The 19,513-nt window shown below is 34.0% G+C and overlaps 1 long non-coding RNA gene across 1 annotated transcript in view; it reads left to right on the top strand.

Moving 5' to 3' along the window:
* Positions 1 to 841: 841 nt before the first annotated feature.
* Positions 842 to 19,513, top strand: part of LOC105853307 — a 196,626-nt gene continuing 177,954 nt past the window's right edge. The window contains exon 1 of the long non-coding RNA XR_001145142.1: positions 842 to 1,042. This is a non-coding gene — a long non-coding RNA (uncharacterized LOC105853307). The remainder of the gene's footprint in view (positions 1,043 to 19,513) is intronic.

The following is a 19,513-nucleotide window of genomic DNA, read 5'->3' as shown; positions in this document are numbered from 1 at the left end:
ATATAAGAAATCTACTTTCTGTGCAATATATATAGAAGGTTTGAATGTCTCTTAAGATACAGTTATTGCAGAATAAAAAAAAAATAATGTGAGAATTAAATGACCTCGAACCATAACCAAATTAAATTTCAAGCAAAAGAACATAGATAAATACATACGATGTTTAGTGTCTCATAAAGGAAAGAAGGTAGAATACTTGTAAGATGATATCCAATTAAAGCAACTGTTTGCTGTGATATATACTGAAGTTTGTGGTGGAAGATATCAGAAACTGAAATAACACTAAAAGAAAGGGAGAATTAAGAATTATGAGACTTGACAAAACAAGAGGAAGCTAGAAAAAAAATGAATAAAATACCAATGGTATTTTATGATTACTCTTAATTTAAAGTATTTTGGTGTAAAAGTTCAACTTCAGACCACATCCAGGAATGCAGCCAGGCTTCAAATTGAGATTCCAATGTAAAACTGTATTATGTAGACTACCAATTGACACTATTACTAAATACAGCCAAAAAAAAACAAAAATACATTCTTTATGGAAAAAAATTCTTTTAAAAAAAGATTTACTTATGTATGAATTCAAAATTGGCGAACAGGGCAGAGGTACAGAGGTGGTGAGAGGATTCACCAGAGACAGAGTGGGGAGCAGAACAGGCAGATCCATGAAATACACCACTGAGGGGAGCAGCGGGCGGGTCAGGAGAGGTCTGCGGCATCACGTGGGTCAGCTGCCTGGGCGGGGATTGAAGTGGCTGCGGCTCCTTTATAGTGCCGTGCATAAACCCATGCAACACCAGGACTATGAAAAAAAAAAAAAAAAAAATCCAGCATTAAAGTGACAGAGAAAATACTCATGAGAATTGAGTTGGGTCTTGACCACTTTTTTTCAACACACAAAACACAAGTTGAAAAGGTAGGATGCCCACGTACAAGTGGACGCCCTGTGTGTTTGCGCTGAGAGCTTCACTTCTCCCTTCTACTGCTTCCTGCTGCAGGGACTGGCATGTCTAAGCTCCTCCCACTGTTCTCTGCTTTCCAGGTAAGTTTGGCAAACAGGAGGCCTTAGAGAGATCGGAAGAAACTCTCTCTCACACCTCTCTCTGAGAATACAGATTCTTCCCTCTCTCCTTGTCTGCTTTCCCCTTCATTCCTTTCTATTCTTCCCTCCCCTCTTCTCTGCTACCAACTTTGGTCCTTTGAGAGGTAAGTCCAGAACATCTCTAAAGTTTCAGTGATTTCAGTTGTATTCATATATTGTTTTTTGGAAATATGATTTTGTCTTTGCATTTGCCTTTCTCTTAATGTATTTCTTGAAGAGTCAGATCAAATTATACCTCTCTTTGGAACGTTCTCAAGCCCCCATCAGATGAAGGTAATTTCTCATCCCTCTGTGACCGCATACCCTCTCAATGTCTTATTTAAACCCTACACTATCCTTTTATTTACAATTATTTGTTCTACACATTTGTTTTCCCATAGATTGGAAGGGTTTCAAAGCCAGAGATCCTGTATTATTTATACCAGGGTATGTGGTATAAAAACAATGCCTGGGACACAGTTGGTACTCCACAAATGTATGTGAAAGAAAGGTATGAGCAAAAAGGAGGAAGGAAAAAATAAAGGAAAAGGGGAACTATACAATATGTTTTAGAAGGAGAAATATCCTTTCTAAGAGAGAAATGGTGAGGGAAAAAATTAATTTTCAATACAGGGGATAATTCTGGTTAACTTGGGATCTATATGCATTCAAACAACATGAAACTTGTTAGTCACTGATTTTCCAATTAAGTTGTTAGCCACTGAGTTTCCAGTTAGGAATGTGAAAGGGTGCTAAAAAGTAGTTTAAATAAGATCTTGAATAATTAACATCACCTTTCCTTCTTTCTTTCCCTGTCCCTTTCCCCACCCCTCCCCTCCTTTTCCTCTCTTCCTCATTATTGGATAGATTGTAGGCTTCTAGAACCCACAATCATTGGAAGTTTCATGAAAACAGGTGCTAAATTTGCTAAAGACACTTTTTGTTACAAATGCATGTTTATGACTCTAGTAAGACTAGAAATTGATTTTGTTTCTGATTACAATGCAAGAAATGGACTTTGTAACCACTAAAAAATAAACATGAAAAAGTGGGAAGAAATCTCAAGCTTTTTTCCTAGTTCATCAACAGTAATATTGAACTTCAAATATTTAAAATAATGTCCCCTTCTGACAAATGTTGCCCAAGTCATTTGAAAATTTTAAAATATTCATAGCAAACTTGTGCTCGTTTTAGATGCTTTTCACTGCTATTCTGTTAGTTTAGAATTACCTTCACCTTAGGCCTTCCCAAGGATGCTTATTCTTTTAATTCAATTTTCAAATTGAAACTACCTCCCATAATCCTTTCTGACCTTACAATCAAAAGGTGTGAACTCCTTCTATCCAAGCTTAAAGACAAAGAAATAGAAATATTTCTTTTTTAGTTTGGTTCCTTAAATAATATAGCTAAAGATTTTAAAACAACTAAAATCAAATTGCATAAATTCACCTCATTGCATGTTATTTCACCATATGCTTATTAAGGGGCCCTGATTTACTTTCTAACTGATTGAAATGTTTCATAAAAGCAAAGATAAAAAAAACAGTAAAAGAAAAATAATAATAATTTTGTAGCCCAGGATCCAGACCACTGACAAAGTAAATTATATTATCTGGAAAATCCTCAAAGCTATTTAATGCTTTTTGGTTAAGACTTAGTTTTGAATTCTGGACCAAACTGGCTAAACCATAAGCAACATGCACAGAGAGGTCCTCTCCTAAGTGAACTAACATTGCCTCACATTCATCAACAGCCATTTGCCCATTTTTGTACTCAGATCTCAGCCCAATGGAGTGCCTGGCCATCATTTCTAGAGTATGTAATGCAAACATAGGTATGGTGTGGCCATAACATCTTCACAAATAAGACTCCAGACTATTCTGCCTTGTCAAAAATGCAAATGGTTCTTAGGAAAATTGAGTATATTTACTCTATTTAAGTAATAAAATTCTCTTTTACATAAATTTCTGATCTGGCCTTTTAATTGGACAATACATACCGATTGATAAGCCCCCCTTAGTTTGCAAACAGTTTTATATCATTTCTAGTCAAAAATGCCATGTTAGTTAGGATTTAATTTCATGAGCTCCTAAAAAATTGTCCTTTCCTAATACCACATCCCAAAAATGTACAAACAGAAAGTAAAAACAGAAATCCATAACTTCATTCAGGTTGGAAATTTGATACCTATTTCTCCTTTTTTTAAATTGTAGAAGAAAATAATTATATTGTCACTATACATATATACTTGACAAAACAATTTTGACATAGCTATAACTAGTCTTCTATATGATTTAAAAACCAGAGAATATGGTCAGCTTCAATTGTACATTTTCATATGCTCTTACATAACAAGAAAAGAAATTCGGAATTTAGTTGAGGTTATACTATATTAGATTCATTTTTTAGTTAAGTGTCTGGAAGCAGTGGACTTAATGTAATTGAGGTTTCATTTAACTGGCTGTCCATAAAATTAAATCCTTGGTTTGAGGGACCATAATGCTAAATATCTAAAATATGCTCAAGGACAGAATGAGGTTCCTGTGTGGAAAGAATAATGTTTGATTAAAGCCATTTTTTGCTTACAGGATAAGATACTGTGTCTGACAAAATTTAATTTCCTCCATAGCCTACACATTAGCATTATGTGGATTTTCCTTTATACATGAAATAGTATAAGCTACAATGAGTGAAAGTAAGTATAGGTTATTTCAGTAACAGTTCTCATGCACTTTCACAAATTTTAGTGACAGAACAACTCTGTGAATGAAAAGTCATTGTGATGACCCAGAGGACTGTGGGGACATGTTTTTTGGTTTTGTGTTTGTGTTTGTTTCAGATAAAAGAGCAGAAAGCAGACGTGTACAGAAAACCATCTTTACCACCTTCCAATTTTCATACTTTAAATGTACCAGAAGATTGTTAGACTATTTCTCCTAAGAAGTGATTTATAAGGAATGTAGATATTAATGCAAGCCAGAGTTTAGATGTAGAGTTTAGATGCACAGTAAAAGGCAGGTGTGGATAAGTCTCTAAAAAATGTTGAGGAAGAAAAGCAACCTCACAACAAATTTAGTTACAGAATAAATAGCAAGACAAAGCCACAGAACAAAGCTTAATATTCATTTTTACCATACTTAATTATAGGCAGTGATGTATGCAGGTTTTTAGGGCTTATATTTTGAAATTAGTTTTCGTGAAGTATATGCATCTGGAATAAAAGCCTTTGTTTTCCATAGGCATATTGTTATTAATTTTCACAAATGTTTGCGGTTGTGTTACAACTATAATTAAGATATAGAGCATCCTTATAATCCCCAAAAGATATTTTTGAAGTCAATGCCCTCCTAGAATGTCATATAAGCATAATAACATGTAGCTTGAGTTTGACTTATTACATTTATTATAATGCTTTTGATTGATGTCATGTATTAGCTTTTATCAGTAATTCATTGTTTTTGGTACTGAGCTGTGCTATCTTTTATAATATGAATATGCCACACCTTGTTTATCCTTTCAAGTGATAATTCAATAGAAAATTGGGGTTTTTCCAAATTGGAGCAGTAATAAGTAAATATCTAATTTTACATTTGCTTTTGTAAGGGGGATGTTTTTTGACATATACTTTCATTTATCTTGAGTAAAAATTTAAATATTGGTTTCTTTTTCAAAAAAATATGCACACAAGAGCTGGGGTAGAGTGAGATAGGGGTTAAGGGGGTTCACCAGAGACAGAGTGAGGAGCTGAACAGTCCGAGTTACTGAAATATACTGCTGAGGGGAGCAGTGGTCAAGACAGGAGAGGTCTGCTGCACCATGTGGGCTATCTCCCTATCTGGGGACTGAACTCGATGTGCAGTGGCCACAGATAGCCTCCAACTCCCATGTGCTACCAGTACTGGATTTCTGATTCATATAGTAACCTAGTATTTTATTATATTAAAAACTATCAAGCTGTTTTTCAAAGTGGTTATACCATTTTGGATTCCCACTAGCAATCTATGAGTTTAAGATACTATAACACTTCTATTTTTTAATTTATGTATTTTAATGTATTTTTTACACTATTCTTCATTTTTTTGTACAATGTATGCTTTTTCATTTCAGTTGTAACTCTCATGGTATTTCCACTACCAATTCACCCATGTTCCATCACCATACTCACTTTTGCTCTTCTCATTCCTGTTTTGATCCTAATCCCCTTCCCCCTGTAGGATGTCTCTGGTTTACAGATATTTTTTATTTTAGTTTTTATTTTATTACAATTAATATTTTTTCCTGATACCTTATACTCCTCCTATGAGTGAAAACATTGTTTTTTTTTTCTTTCTAGCTTATTTCACTATGCATGATCCCTTCCAGCTCCATCCATGTTGCTGCAAATATTTTTGATTGCTGAGTAATATTCCATTGTGTATGTACTACATCTTGATCCAGTCACCTGTTTTGGGACATTTGGGTTGATTCCACATCTTACCTATTATAGATAGTCCTGCAGTAAACAGGGGTACAGGCCATTCTTGTCAACATTTGATATTTCCAGATTTTATTATTACTGTCACTAATTTAGCCATATAGTAGATATGTTAGTATCTTCTTGTGATTTTCATTTTCTCTTCTTCAATGAAATATAGATGAACATATTTTATATGTACTTATTTTTGTGTGCTTATTTGAAACATCTGTTTAAATATTTTATCCATGCCTATTTTATGTTATGTATCTTTTTATTGAGATAAAATAATTCTTTATGTAGTTTGGAAACCAATACTCTTATCAGTTATTTGCATTGTACACATTTCTCACTGTTTTCTTAGTAGTATGTTTCAAAGATCAGAAGTTCTGATTTTTATTAATTCTAATTTTTTAGAATTTTTTAATTTTATGTTTCTTACTTTTTTTAATGCATCTTAGAATTTTTTCTAACCTAATGTGATAAAGATTTTCTGTGTTTTCTTCTGGTAGTTTTATAGTCTTAAAATTTACATTTCCTTGTATAATCCATTTGAGTTATTTTCTTTGCAAATGGCAGGAGAATGATTGCTCTATGTTCTAAGGACTCTAATATCAAGGGACATTCAAGTTTTCAAATCTGCATGATGAATAAACAAAACAAAATAGATTTTAAAAAAGATAAAAAATGGCCCATGATATGTAATAGTCTCATTAAGTAGATAGAAAATGGTAGATTGAGATTGTAATATAAATGATGCATGAAGAATCAGGTATGTTCGGTTATCATAGAGCTTAATTTCTCTTTTTGCTTAATTTTATTTTGATTCCTACATATATCCTCTTGGCAGGGATATTTCTCGTTAGACATTCAGAATTGTATGTCAGTGAATTGAATCCAAAAATTGCATTGTTTTTGACACAGTCTGACATAGTGATGATAAGAATTTCAAATTGTGGGTTTGCCTGTTGGATTTTTAGTAAACACCTCTGGAATGCAAAGTGGGCCTAGTATACAATTCATTTTCCTGGGCCCTCCCTAGCAGTGCAATGGATTACAGAGCAGCATTGTGAAGCTAGCCCAGCTGCTTCGGCAAGAGTTTGATCCTGGCCAGGGAGGTGACCCATATGGGGCAGCAGACCTCTCCTATCCCACCCACTGCTCCCCTCAGCAGTGTACTTCCTTAATCTGCCTCTTCTGCTTCCCACTCTGTCCCTAGTGGATCCTCTGAACCACCCCTGCACTATTGACTTTTATACCCCAGTTCTGTATGCATAAAAAAAATAAAATCTTTAAAACAAACACCACCACCACCAACAACAACAAAACCAATTCATCTTCCTGATTGGTTGCGTCTTTGAGAGCAAACAATTTAAAGTGCTTGTAAAATCTTTTAAGGAAAATATAATCTATACTTTTTTTTTTCATTCGTTTTTTTTTTTTTTTTTTTTAAGATTTACTTATTTATGCATACAGAACTGGTGTAGAGAAGGTGAGAAGATTCACCAGAGACAGAGTGGGGAGCAGAACAGGCAGTTCAACAAAGGACACTGCTGAGGGGAGCAGTGAGCAGGTCAGGAGAGGTCTGCCACACCATGTGGGTCACCTCTGGGGCAGAGGATGTAACTCACACTGAAGCATCTGTGGCTAACTTGCAATGCTGTGTCCTAATCCATTGCGCCACCAGGGAGGGCCAATTTCTCTAACTTTAGAATTATAAAAAATTAAATAACAAAATCTGTTATCTACAGGTAAGGCATATATACAAATATGGATCTTTCTCATAATAGAATATGACCCCATTTGTTAATTTTATAAATGCAAACATGCCTCTGTATGTACATGTGTATAAAAACACATAATTGATATCAGTGAATTATATAATTTATAAATTTAGTTATTTGCACTCTTTTATAGGAAAAAGATGTAATATATATTCACATAAAACCAATTGTTATGAAGCTCTTTGGTCCTACAGACTCCAAATACATGGATTTTTTTTTTTTCCCCAGTAAAAGAATTGACTTAATGGGTGTTTTGATTGCTCTTCCAACAGTTGCTAAACCACAATGTAGGGAGAATTTACAGCTAACTAAATCACTTCAGTAAAAATACTATATTAAGATATAGTAGAACCTCATTCTTTAGAGGAAATTCTTGTGTCTTAAATATAGCTTCATATAATACAGTGTTTGGCCTTATAACCTGTATGGAAGGAAGACAAGAAATCTTAGTGCTACAGATGTCCTGCAATCTATTATTATACATGTTTCCAATTCATTTTGTCAACAGAAAGGGTTTGACACCTGGTGTACAATAAGGCAGGTGTTCACTTCTTCACATTGAGATAAAGCACTGTTCTTGTGCTATTGGAACATTGCTGAATTGCTTTTCTGGCAAGCTGACATTTTTTCATTTTTTGGTAATTGTTCAGTCATATCAATATTTCTAAGTTACATTCTTATTGACAAAGAATTTTCAGTCTTCCTATTGAGAGGACAGTGTTGAAAAGATCAAATATTACTTTAATCCACCATCATAGTTTTACTAATATTTCTTCATGTTTTCTTTAAAAGTATGACTAAAACATATTTCTCATAGTTGAGTAAAAGCAAAGGCATGTATTGTTAAATAAAATCAAAGGCATATATGCAGACACTTTTTTTGATATGTGAGCTATAAATATAAGCAACCAAGTCTAGAAAAAAAAACAGCAAAGAGATATAGAAAATGAAAATAGGCATATACTAAATATTAGTGAAAATTAAAGGAAGTAAAGGAGATTGTTTCACAAGATTGAAGTGAATGAAGAGATAAAGTATATTTAATAATTTTGGTCATGTACCCAATAATTTCATAAAAAGTTCTATATATCTGTTCAGAATAATAGCCACATACTTTTTCTAATATATATATATATATATACACACATATATAATATAATTAAATGAAAAAGTTCCTAATTCCCATAACTTAGTAATAGTTGTTAATAATGTTTCTAGACAATTGGAGTGTTTGTGTGTATTTGTGTGTGAGTGAATATAGTGATATTGTTTAAGACAATAAAATTATTCTATGATTGCTATTTTTCAAGTAAAATATAATCAAATTTTAAAAGTTTTCCACAAAAAATAGAAAGGAATAGCCTTTCTGGAAAATCTGCTGTCTCTTAGATTTATTTTTATGAATTGAAATATTAATTACTTATAGATTATACAAGTTTAAAAGGAAGAAAATATTTTACCCTGTAAAATGAAAAGATCATTAAGATTTTTGTCCTAGTCATAAATCTTTCCATACTAGACAATTTCTTTTTCCTCATCTAAATCAGTATAATTGCCTTTTTCCAAATTCTCCCTCAGTAGAATTGCAATTTTTATTGCCTTATTTATGTAAGAAATTACAACTATATTCCATTCCATTATCATTTTTTTTCTAGATTTTTCTTCACTTAACAACATCAATACTTTCCACCAGGATTTTAAACATTGTTTCTTTACAGTCTTATTTTATCATCAATCTTATTTTTCAAGATAAACTCATAGGTACTTATAATATATTGAATAATAAGATGTTTAATAATATGTATGTTTAAGAATATTCTCTGCTACCTTATTTTGGTAAGGCATAAAATTAAGGATTACTGTTTACATCAGAGCATTCCATATTATTTTCTACTAACTTAATCTTGAATGATTCTGTGAAGAAACTTGACATTTTTTCCCTCCTTTCAAAAAAAATCTACTTTTGACAATTAATTAAATGTATTAATTATATGTGTAAGCTTCAGTGTTTATTTTTCTGTTTTATGTCAGGAATATTTTCTTTCAGAGAGAATATTTTGATATTTTAGCATTTTTGTTTTTACCATTTTCTATCAGCTCAATTATGGAAATATTGGATCTCATCATTTATTGTCTTCAACACTTATCTTTGTATTTACTATTACTTTTTTTGCTATTTGTGTGATTTGAATGAGCATATTCATCTCATTTGGGGGTGTATGTGTACATTTTTTAAAAAGATTTTATTTATGTATACAGAATTGGGGTACAAGCCAGAGGTGCAGGGGTGGTGAGGAAATTCACCAGAGAAAGAGATGGGAGCAATACAGGCAGATTGACAAAGTACACTGCTGAGGAGAGCAGCGGGCAAGACAGAAAAGGTCTGCAACACCATGTGGATCACCACCGGGGTGGAGGATCCAATTCACACTGAAGTGGAGCAGCTAGCTCCCTGTGCTGTGTCCTAACCCTTTGCGCCACCAGGGAGGGCCTGTATGTGTAAATTTTAATAGTTATTTATGGTGCTTGTGGTAGTTGAGAGATCTTGTATGGGGTAAAATATATTTGGAACAAAATTTCACTGTGTGACAAGTTACTTTATATTTTCTTACCCTGAGTAATTATCTACCCTCAATTGAGATTTATTACAAAAAAATATTGACAAATACTCTGCTTAGTGATCTTCCTCTGCTTCCTCTCTGTGCTTTACCCTGCCCACCTCTCCGCATTGCCAACTAAGAGGTGAGGTCACAAACAGTAAAAATGACATATTGACGTGGCTATTTCCTTAACTACCCCTTTTTGTCATTCTGTTAAACTAATCTGTATTTCCTCAAGGTCAATCTCTACCTCTTTCTCAAGGTAGATATCATCACCATAATTCATCTCAAACTTTTCTCAGTTCAAAACAGTTTGGTTTTTTCTCATCCTTTAACTGGAAGTGTTTTCTTCAAATTAAAAGCCTGTACTCAAAATCTAATGTGCATCTTTAATCTGGCTTTCCTGTGATATGGTGTACTAGTAGATAAGAAAATGAGAAAAAAGAACATTTCTACAAAATGTTCAACAAAAACATTTCTATCTTGTATTTCTGAAAATAGTTAATATTGCAATTAAGTTTTAATCACTTGAAACTGAAACTTAAAAACCATTCTTGATTCCTAGCTTTTCTTCCTGCTGTTTATTCAGAAGCTATTATCCAAAGCTGTCAATTCTATCTTAAAACTATCTTTTACATCTTCATTTCCAATAGGGTGATCATTTTTAAAGCAACAGCTAACAGCAAAAGTGTATGCATGCTAAACATGCTTGTGTTGTGTGTGTGCACACATACACACACACCAAGATAGGGCAGGTAGTAAGGAAACCAAGAAAGTAAAAATTCGATACACTGAAAACTTTTTTTTCTATAAAGATTTATTTATTTATATATACAGAGCTGGGGTACAGGTGCAGGGGAGTCGAGAGGACTCACCAGAGACAGAGTGGGGAGCAGAACAGGCAGATCGACGAAGTACACTGCTGAGAGGAGCAGCGGGCGAGACAGGAGAGGTCTGCTGAACCATGCGGGTCACCTTTGGGGCAGGGACGAAACTCATATTGAAGTGGCCTCAGCTTTTCAGTGCTGTGCTCCAACCTGCTGCGCCATCAGGGAGGGCCCCATGATATTTTTTTTTTTACTTCATAATTGAGAATAGGTATCTTTCTTATGTGTAGGGAAGGGATAGTGCATCGTGAACTTTTCAGTTTTTAGATTCTCTGAACATGTAAGTTTAAACTGCTTCTTTCAATCCTCATAAAGGAGATCGTTATTCTTTTGTAAAATTCCAGTGGTATTAAATTTATTACAATCACTCATCAAGATGGTTTCATAGTTCATAATTAGAACAAAACAATAGCCCTGCCTTCCTGTTATTTAATTTTTTTTAGTTCTGGGATCTCCCTGGTGATTCAACAGATTAGAGCACAGCACTTTGTTCTCCGAGGCTACTATAGTGGGAGTTCGTTCAGGAACAGGGCACTGACCCACATGGCACTGCAGACCTCTCCTGACTTGGGTACCCCAGTTTGTATGTGCATAAATAAATAAATATTTTAAAAAATGAATAAGTAAAATATTTTAGTTCTATCCACTTCAACATAAAATAAAGTTAAACTCTGGACCCTCCCTGGTGGCGTAGCGGGTTAAAGCACAGCACTAAGAAGCTAAAGCCACTTCAGCTTGAGTTCTATCCCTAAACACCCTGGAGGTGACCACATGGCATGGCAGACCTCTCCTGGTCCACCTGCTGCTCCCATCAGCGGTGTACTTCCTTAATCTGCCAGTTCTGCTCCCCTTTCTGTTTCTGGTGAATCCTCTCACCACCCCTGCACCTCTGGCCTGTACCCCAGTTCTGTATGCTTAAGTAAATATATCTTTAAAAAAATAAATAAAGGCAAACTAGCATATTACTCACATCTTTCTTAACTTGGCCTCTGATGACTTTTCATCTATTAACTATATGTATTCTCTGCCCTTGCTAATCAAATGACCTGCAGTTCTCTAAAAGTAACTTGCTTGTTCTCTCCTCTATCATTTGTAAGGGTTTCATGTATTTGGAATATGTTTTCACTATTTCATATATCTAGAAGACAAAATCTCCCAAGGCTTAGTGTTTTTAATGCTGTGCTATTGAAACCCTTCATTTTATTCATCCTACATATGCAAGCTATAAACTTTCTGAGTTCTCTGAAGAGTTCTCTGTGACCTTATCCTTCTTTTCATATATGTGTTATATAGTGTTTTCATTTCCTAGTGCTGCTGTAACAAATTATCATAAACTCAAAGGTCTACAAAATTCATTATTTCACAAATCCAGAGGTCAAAAGTTTAAAATAGGTTTTACTATGCTAAAATCTAGGTATTGGTAGGGCTATACTCCCTCTACAGGCTATAGAGGAGAAAGTCAGTTACCTTATCTTTTTCCAGCATTTAAAGGTTATCTGTGTGCTTGGCTTCTGCCTTCTTCCACCTTCAAAGCCAGAAGTATAGCATCTGTAAATCCCTCCTTGACTTTGATCTGATACTTTTGTCATCAAAATTCCTCTTTTGAATTTGACACTATTGTCTTCCAATTATAAAATCACTGTGATTACATTGAACCCACCTGAATAATCCAAGTAAGCTTTATATCTCAAGATCCTTAATCACATTAGCAAATCCTCTTTTGTCATATAAAATGACAAGTACACAGGTTTCAAGAATTAGGAAATGAATATCTTTGGGGACCTTTATTTAGCTTGCCTCATATAGATTTAACCTGATGGATATTAAATGTCTTTCTACTTCAATCAACAGAAAAGAGTATACAAGCGATTTTCTGCTAAGAACAAACAAGAATGCCATTTGATTGACGTGGCTTTAATTCCAGGGTGGTCTAACTAAAACAAACAAATATCAAAGCCTGTAAATGCCTCAAGGTTATAAAATCAATAAGAACATCCAAATAGGTTTTAAATATAGTCAATCAAAAATTTCTTTACTCTCATACTTCCTCTGTGTGATTTTCCCTCTGATTCCTACTGGTGAAGAACTTCTAGGTATGTTTAGTTTGTTACTACCTGATCCTACTGGACTTTTGGTCAAATAAGCTCCTAAATTTTTAAATATGCCTTTATCTATCTTTTCAATGCCAAGAGCTATGTCATCAAATATCTTGTAGGTGCTTCTGAAAATAACAGATTTATGATTCAAATCTCAGATTTACTAAAGAAAATTTCTGGACTAGACCCCCAAGAATCTTCATCCTAACAGATTCTACACTAATTATGACACAAATGAATGAATAAAAATCACTAATAAAAGTCAGAAGCCATATACTATTTTTTTTATGACTTTATCTGCAGTTTCTAGCATAGTATCTAATAGAAACCAAACCTCAAAAAATATATGCTTAAGGTTGAATGAATGTGTTAGGTAACATTTAAAATTAGTTTGTACCATAAGATTGAGTTTTGATAAGAGTGTGTGAGGAAAAATAACATTTTTTAAGATATAAATTGGGTTATTTCTAAATTATCTTCCAGCTGAAATTTGCTCACATTAAAAGGAATTTCTAGGATAGTCAAATTAGATAAGGGAGATAAGAAAGCAACACTGAATAAGAAAAGTCACTTGCCAGCATTGTTCTCCCTGATGGGAAATCTAAAACACAATCACAGAACAACTTAGACTGAAACATTTACGTTTAAACACCTCAGCAACAAATAATTTGATGATGCAGTTAGAGATATGCATGTGAAAGAGACTTCTTTGGAGTGACACAAGATTTACACTTGAAGTCCTTCTTTAATTCCATACTGTTCTAGCTGTGTCCTGGGACAGCTAGAGAGGTGTGTTGCTCAGATCTGCTTTCAAGACAGAGCTTGCTGTTCAGTTGCAAAGAGAGGAGTTATCTGACAGCTTCTAGCTATAGACACTCAGTCTCCAGATTCAAGAATCAGTGCCACGTCCTCCCTGGGCACAAGGGGTGAGGACTCAGCACTGCAAGCTAGCTGCAGCCACTTCAGGTCCAGTTTGATCCCCAGAGGTGATCCACATGGCGTGGCCTGCTGCTCCCCTCAGCAGTGCCCTTCTTTGATCTGCCTGTTCTGCTCCCCACTCTGTCTCTGATGAAGCCTCTCACCACCCCTATCTCTGTCCTGTACCCCAGTTCTGTATGCATAAATAAATAAATCTTTAACAACAACAAAAAAGAATGAATGCCATGCTCTCCCAGGGAAGACCCCAGCCAATGACGAAACATCATAGAACTCCACCAACTTCGACCATCTATCATTCGATATGATTTGGAATAATCTATCAGTTTGGCTGAGATTTTATGAGATCTGAATTTTAATCTGAGGACCTTGTTCAGTTTTTCTTTTTCTCCTCTTTCCTTCCACAGGTGTAAAATCTTCTTCACAATCTGAATGGTTATTCTGCCTAGTCTTCCTTCCTCCCACTTTATCTTTCACTGGCGTCAGCACTCCCTCTACTTCCTCAGTAAGCTCTTGTTCCTCTACCTTTGTCTCAGTGCTTAGATTCTGAAGGATCCAGATGTACACACCATTTTACTTCAAAGAATTCATTCTACCTTTCACCCTAGCTAATCAAGTTTTATCTTAACTTCTGAATTCTGTTCAATACTGGGCCTGCTCTAGATGTGTAAGACATATGCATTTGTGTAGCCCCTGTGTTCAGAGGGATCCATGTTTGATTTAATGCTCTTCTGTTTTTGTCTTGAAATTCTTAATAAATTTGAAACATGGGACTCTACATTTTCATTTGGTATGGGAACTTATATATATGTATATATCAATCTTGTATCACTACCTGCAGTGAAAATATGTTTAGGTATTCTTTACAAAAATAGAAGAAAAATTCCTAAAATTTGGAAAGATCCACAAAAGATCCCAAAGAACAAAATCCTGATGGGAAAAGGAACAAAAGAAATCCTAATTTCCAATTATACCACAGTGCTTTAGTAATCAAAATACCATAATGTTGCAGCAAAAACAGACAATAGAAGATCAAGAGTCCAGAAATTTACCTGCACATAAACGAATGCGACAATATATACTGTAAAAATTAAAATATCTTCATAAGTGCTATTAGTTGAAAAAAAAGTCTCTTCAATAAATACTATTGGAAAAAAACATGTAACAGCAACATGTGGAAAAATGAAATTAGACCACTACTATACACTCTGCAGAAAAATAATTCAAAATGGCATAAAGTCTTGAATGTAAGATCCAAAACCATAAAATTAATAATAAAAAACAAAGGATAACCTCAGTGACATTGGCCTTTGAAATGTATCTGAGAATTTAACCCTAGAGGCAAGAGAAACAGAAGCAAAAATAAACAAATGGGAATATATCAAATTAAAAATCTTAGCAGTGAAAGGAAAATAATCATCAAAACACAGTCAACCAATTAAATGGAAGAAAATATTTGCAAAGCATGCACCTTACAAGGGGTTAATATACAAAATATATAAAGAACTCATAAAACTTAACCACAAAGAAACACACAACCCATTAAAAATGGACAGATGGTATAATAGACACTTTTTTCAAAGAACACATACAAATAGCCAAAACACACATAAAAAAATAGTTGCTATTTAGCATCAGGGAAATATAAATTATTTCTCACAACTATGATAATGACTATTATCAAAAACAAGAACCAGGTGTCTGTAAGGACATGGAGGAAAGGGGTCCCTCCTACCCACTGGTGAGACTACAAACCAGTAGAGTCACTATGGAAGTCAATGCAGAGATTCCTCAAAAACATTAAGAATAGAAATGGCATGTTCCAACTATTTCATTTCTGGCTGCTTATTCAAAGACTATGAAACACTAATTTGAAAAGACATATGCACTTCTATGTTCACTGAGCACTAGGTACAACAGCCAAGGTATGGAAGTAATCTAAGTGTCCACCAATAGATGAGTGAACATATACATAAATACACACACACACATATATATAACACATCTTTGTTTACATTCCATATATGTTCTCTCTAAATCTTATGCATTTTCTATATTACATATTAATGTATATTATGCATTCTATGTATCTTACACACACACATACATATAAAGGAATATTACCCAATTATTAAAAAAAAAATCTTGCCATATGCAACATGAGTGGACCTAGAGGATATTACACTAAGAGAAATAAATTGCATGGATAAAGACAAAAACAGTATGATTTCACTTGTAGAGACTATAAAGAAAAAAAAATACCACATCAAAACAAAAAACTACTCCTAGATATAAAGAAGAGATTGGTGGTTACCAAAGGGCAAAGGGGTCGGAGTAGGTGAAATGTGTAAAGTGATTCAACTGTATGATGGTGGATGGAAACTAGACTTTTTGTGATGACTATGATATAGTGTGCACAAAGGTGGAATCATAATGTTGTACACCTGAAACATATAAAAGTTATATATCCACATTATTTAAATAAATTAAGATAAAGACATCCAAACTTTTTGGTAAGACTAAAGCACAGTACTTGCTATTTCCTTATGAATGCCTTAGTTCTTTGAGTTGTTTCCAGTTGGTTTCAGATGTTGGCACCTCTTTTGAGTCATTGTTAACAACCTTCTTTCAATTTCTCCTTTAATTTGAATAAGGATGTATGAGACTATCTTTGTCTCTTGCTACTGAGATCACTTTTGGGTCTACTTTTTTATTCCACATAGAACTGTCAAGTGAACATGCAGAAATACTAAGTTTCTTCTTATTTAAACACCTTCATTTTAGTTTAAAACCTCTCATTTGTGATAAATGTTGTTAAAAAGTGTTACTTTTTTGTTGTTGTTGCTTTCTAGAAGAGTTTCCTTTGTCTTTCCAGAGGTAGGCAGATCACCCTGATTATTTTAATTAACAACAACATTTTTATGGACCAGGTACTATACTAATACTTTTATAATTAAAATCTCTCTCTTGTTCTTCATAAAAATTCTATGAATTCAGGGAATGAATTACGTAGAGAGTTTGAACAATTAGAAAGTAAAACAGGAGATTGCAATCTAAGTCCAATCACCCTAAGACTCAGTTTTAATCACTACAAGTTTATCTCAGACATAAATGTTTACCTGACATTCCTTTAACAACGTTCCCAGCTTCCCTGCAAAATTATTTCTTTCCAAACACAAATGGCAAAAGCATTTCACAGCTTCTCACTGAAAGCCAAAGCCACATGAGTGAGAACATAAGACAAATCTTAAATAAGAAACCTAAAGAAAGACATTAATTAATTGTACAAGAGGTAGTGCCTATTTTCAGATAATCAAAAGCTCTATATTTTCCCTTTAAGAGACTTATCTACTGAAGACAGACCTAATCTGTACAAATCAGAGAGCCCTAGTGCTTCTAAAGCTGAAACACAAAGATGGCTGGGATTCAAAGTAGTCAATGCAGAAGGTGCCATGAGAAGCTTTCAAAGCACAAATTAACTCATTTATTATGTCTGTGATAAGCCAAGTAGCATGTTTTGCCTTGTATAACATTCCTCAAGTTTTCACAGCCTATGTGTTAGTATCCTTTTGGAGGATTAAAACTAGAAGTCATTCTGAAAGTTAAACATTTTAGTTGAGCAGTGTCATTGTTCTGTTGGGTCCTGCAACTTAGCAGCTAGTCTCTTCAATGACACTTTTGAAGTAGGGCAAGATGTTTAATGAAAAAACAAAAAAACAAAAAAACAAAAAAACTTTGTATGGGCCCTTCAGTAACTTCAGTAAGAGCTGGATCCCTGGCCAGGGATCTAACCCACATGGTGCAGCAGACCTGTCCTGTCTCCCCCACTGCTCCCTTCAGCAGTGTATTTCATCAATCTGCCTACTCTGCTCCCAACTCTGTCTCTGGTGTATCCTCTCACCTCCCCTGCACCTTTGGTCTGTACCCCAGTTCTGTATGCATAAATAAGTCAATCTTTAAATAAAAGAAAAGAAAAAGAAAGAAAAAAAATGCTTTGTCCTTCATCCTACATTGGGATAGGGTATTTACTGGCATTTCCCCAAGGAACAAATTTCCTCAGGCAGATGTGCAGTGTTGTAGATGGTTACTTCTGGTCACTCACTGCTACTACAAAACAATTGTATTTTCTTTTCTGGTTCCCTCCAGTCAGCTATGTAAAAATAAGTCAAAATGTGTCCATTTTGGAAAGATTTAAATCAACTTAAATGATATGATGTAACTAGACCATGATAACTAAACATTCTATCTGAAAAACACGAAGTGGTTGGCAGAGTCTCAGTGAAACCTCAGCAAGAATATTTCAAGCATCATGATGTTTAGTTTTATTGTTATACTAAAAATCCCAAAATTGAATCTTTTTTTTTTTTCATTTGGATCATAAATGTCTTCTTGTAATCCATGGGTATAATTTCCTTTTTTTTTTTTTTTTCTATTTTGAATAGATGTATTTTCACCTCTAACTCCTAGACTTGCCATGCTAGAGTCAAGATATGTAGGCTTAACTCTCTCTAGTATTTGGAGTGTGGAAGTATGCTTACAGGTTCAAATTTGTCAAACAGCAATGATATCAAATGCTTCAACATGCTAATGTTAAATACAGTTCACAACCAAGTATGTTGTCAAATTATTTTGGGTGTCAAAGCCCCATGACCTAAGGTTTCTTGTTGGAGCGACAAATCAGCCTTTGCTCATCTCTATGTCATGTCCCCTTCTAATTTTAAATTTCAAATTCTTCTTTTGTGTCTTCAAGTTCCTTCCTTGATTGGAGCTTTCACTTTATAAATTATACTTAATTTCAAACATGCATTTGTGAAGGATCAAGAGGTAACCTAGAACATTTTTGCCAAAATTAATAAATGCAATCTTTTTTTTTTATTGGGAGCTAGAACTTATTGCTAAGCAGCCCCTTGAACTAACTTGGATCTGAAATGGAGTTTGATATTTTCTGCTAATTTGAAAATTCTACCCCTAAAAATGAAATAAGAGGCAACAATTAGTTGAAACAAGGACTGTATTCAGTATATTTCAAAGAAACAGCAGTTCTTTCATGTAACATTATTCATGCAGTCATTATTCTAGAATATTCTTTGAACCACAAGTAGCTGACCAAGAAATCCACTCTCTAAATCATCCACTTAGAGACTGACCTATTCTTTAAATCCCATTCTCTAAAACAGATGACTTTCATAAGGTCACCAAAATTTCTTAACAATGAAGGGGAAAGGGCAAATCAGTTGTTACAACTTGCCCCTATACTTAACAATTTGCTTCTATCCATGTATCTTGGACATAATCAGGCAATTTTAGAGTCTAAAAGCATTTCAAGCTTCTGGAAAAAAATGCAAAGAAATGTAAATTTTTGTACAGTTTTAATTGTTTTGTGATTTACACTTTTATTACTCTGTATATTATATTACCCTTTTATTGTTTATTTTATTTTTTGACCTCCTCTTATCCTCACTCCATTTTCTTTACCTCTCCCTTTTGCTCAATGTGTTCCCTATGTATTTCTTTTTAAGTTTAAAGGTAAGTGTCCCAAAATGTCACAAATTTTGGGAAAGACTGAGAAACCAATTCCATTTATGTCTTGGTTGGAAGTATGCTAAGAACTCATGAAATATCTTTAAATTATTTTTCTTTATGAATGTTATTGTTTTTTGTTATTATTTGTGATGT

The sequence above is a fragment of the Condylura cristata genome, unplaced genomic scaffold, assembly GCF_000260355.1.
Source record: "Condylura cristata isolate star-nosed mole 26May11 unplaced genomic scaffold, ConCri1.0 scaffold00006, whole genome shotgun sequence".
In the NCBI taxonomy this organism is placed as follows: Eukaryota; Metazoa; Chordata; class Mammalia; order Eulipotyphla; family Talpidae; genus Condylura; species Condylura cristata.
This window is presented reverse-complemented; position numbering and strand designations above follow the sequence as displayed.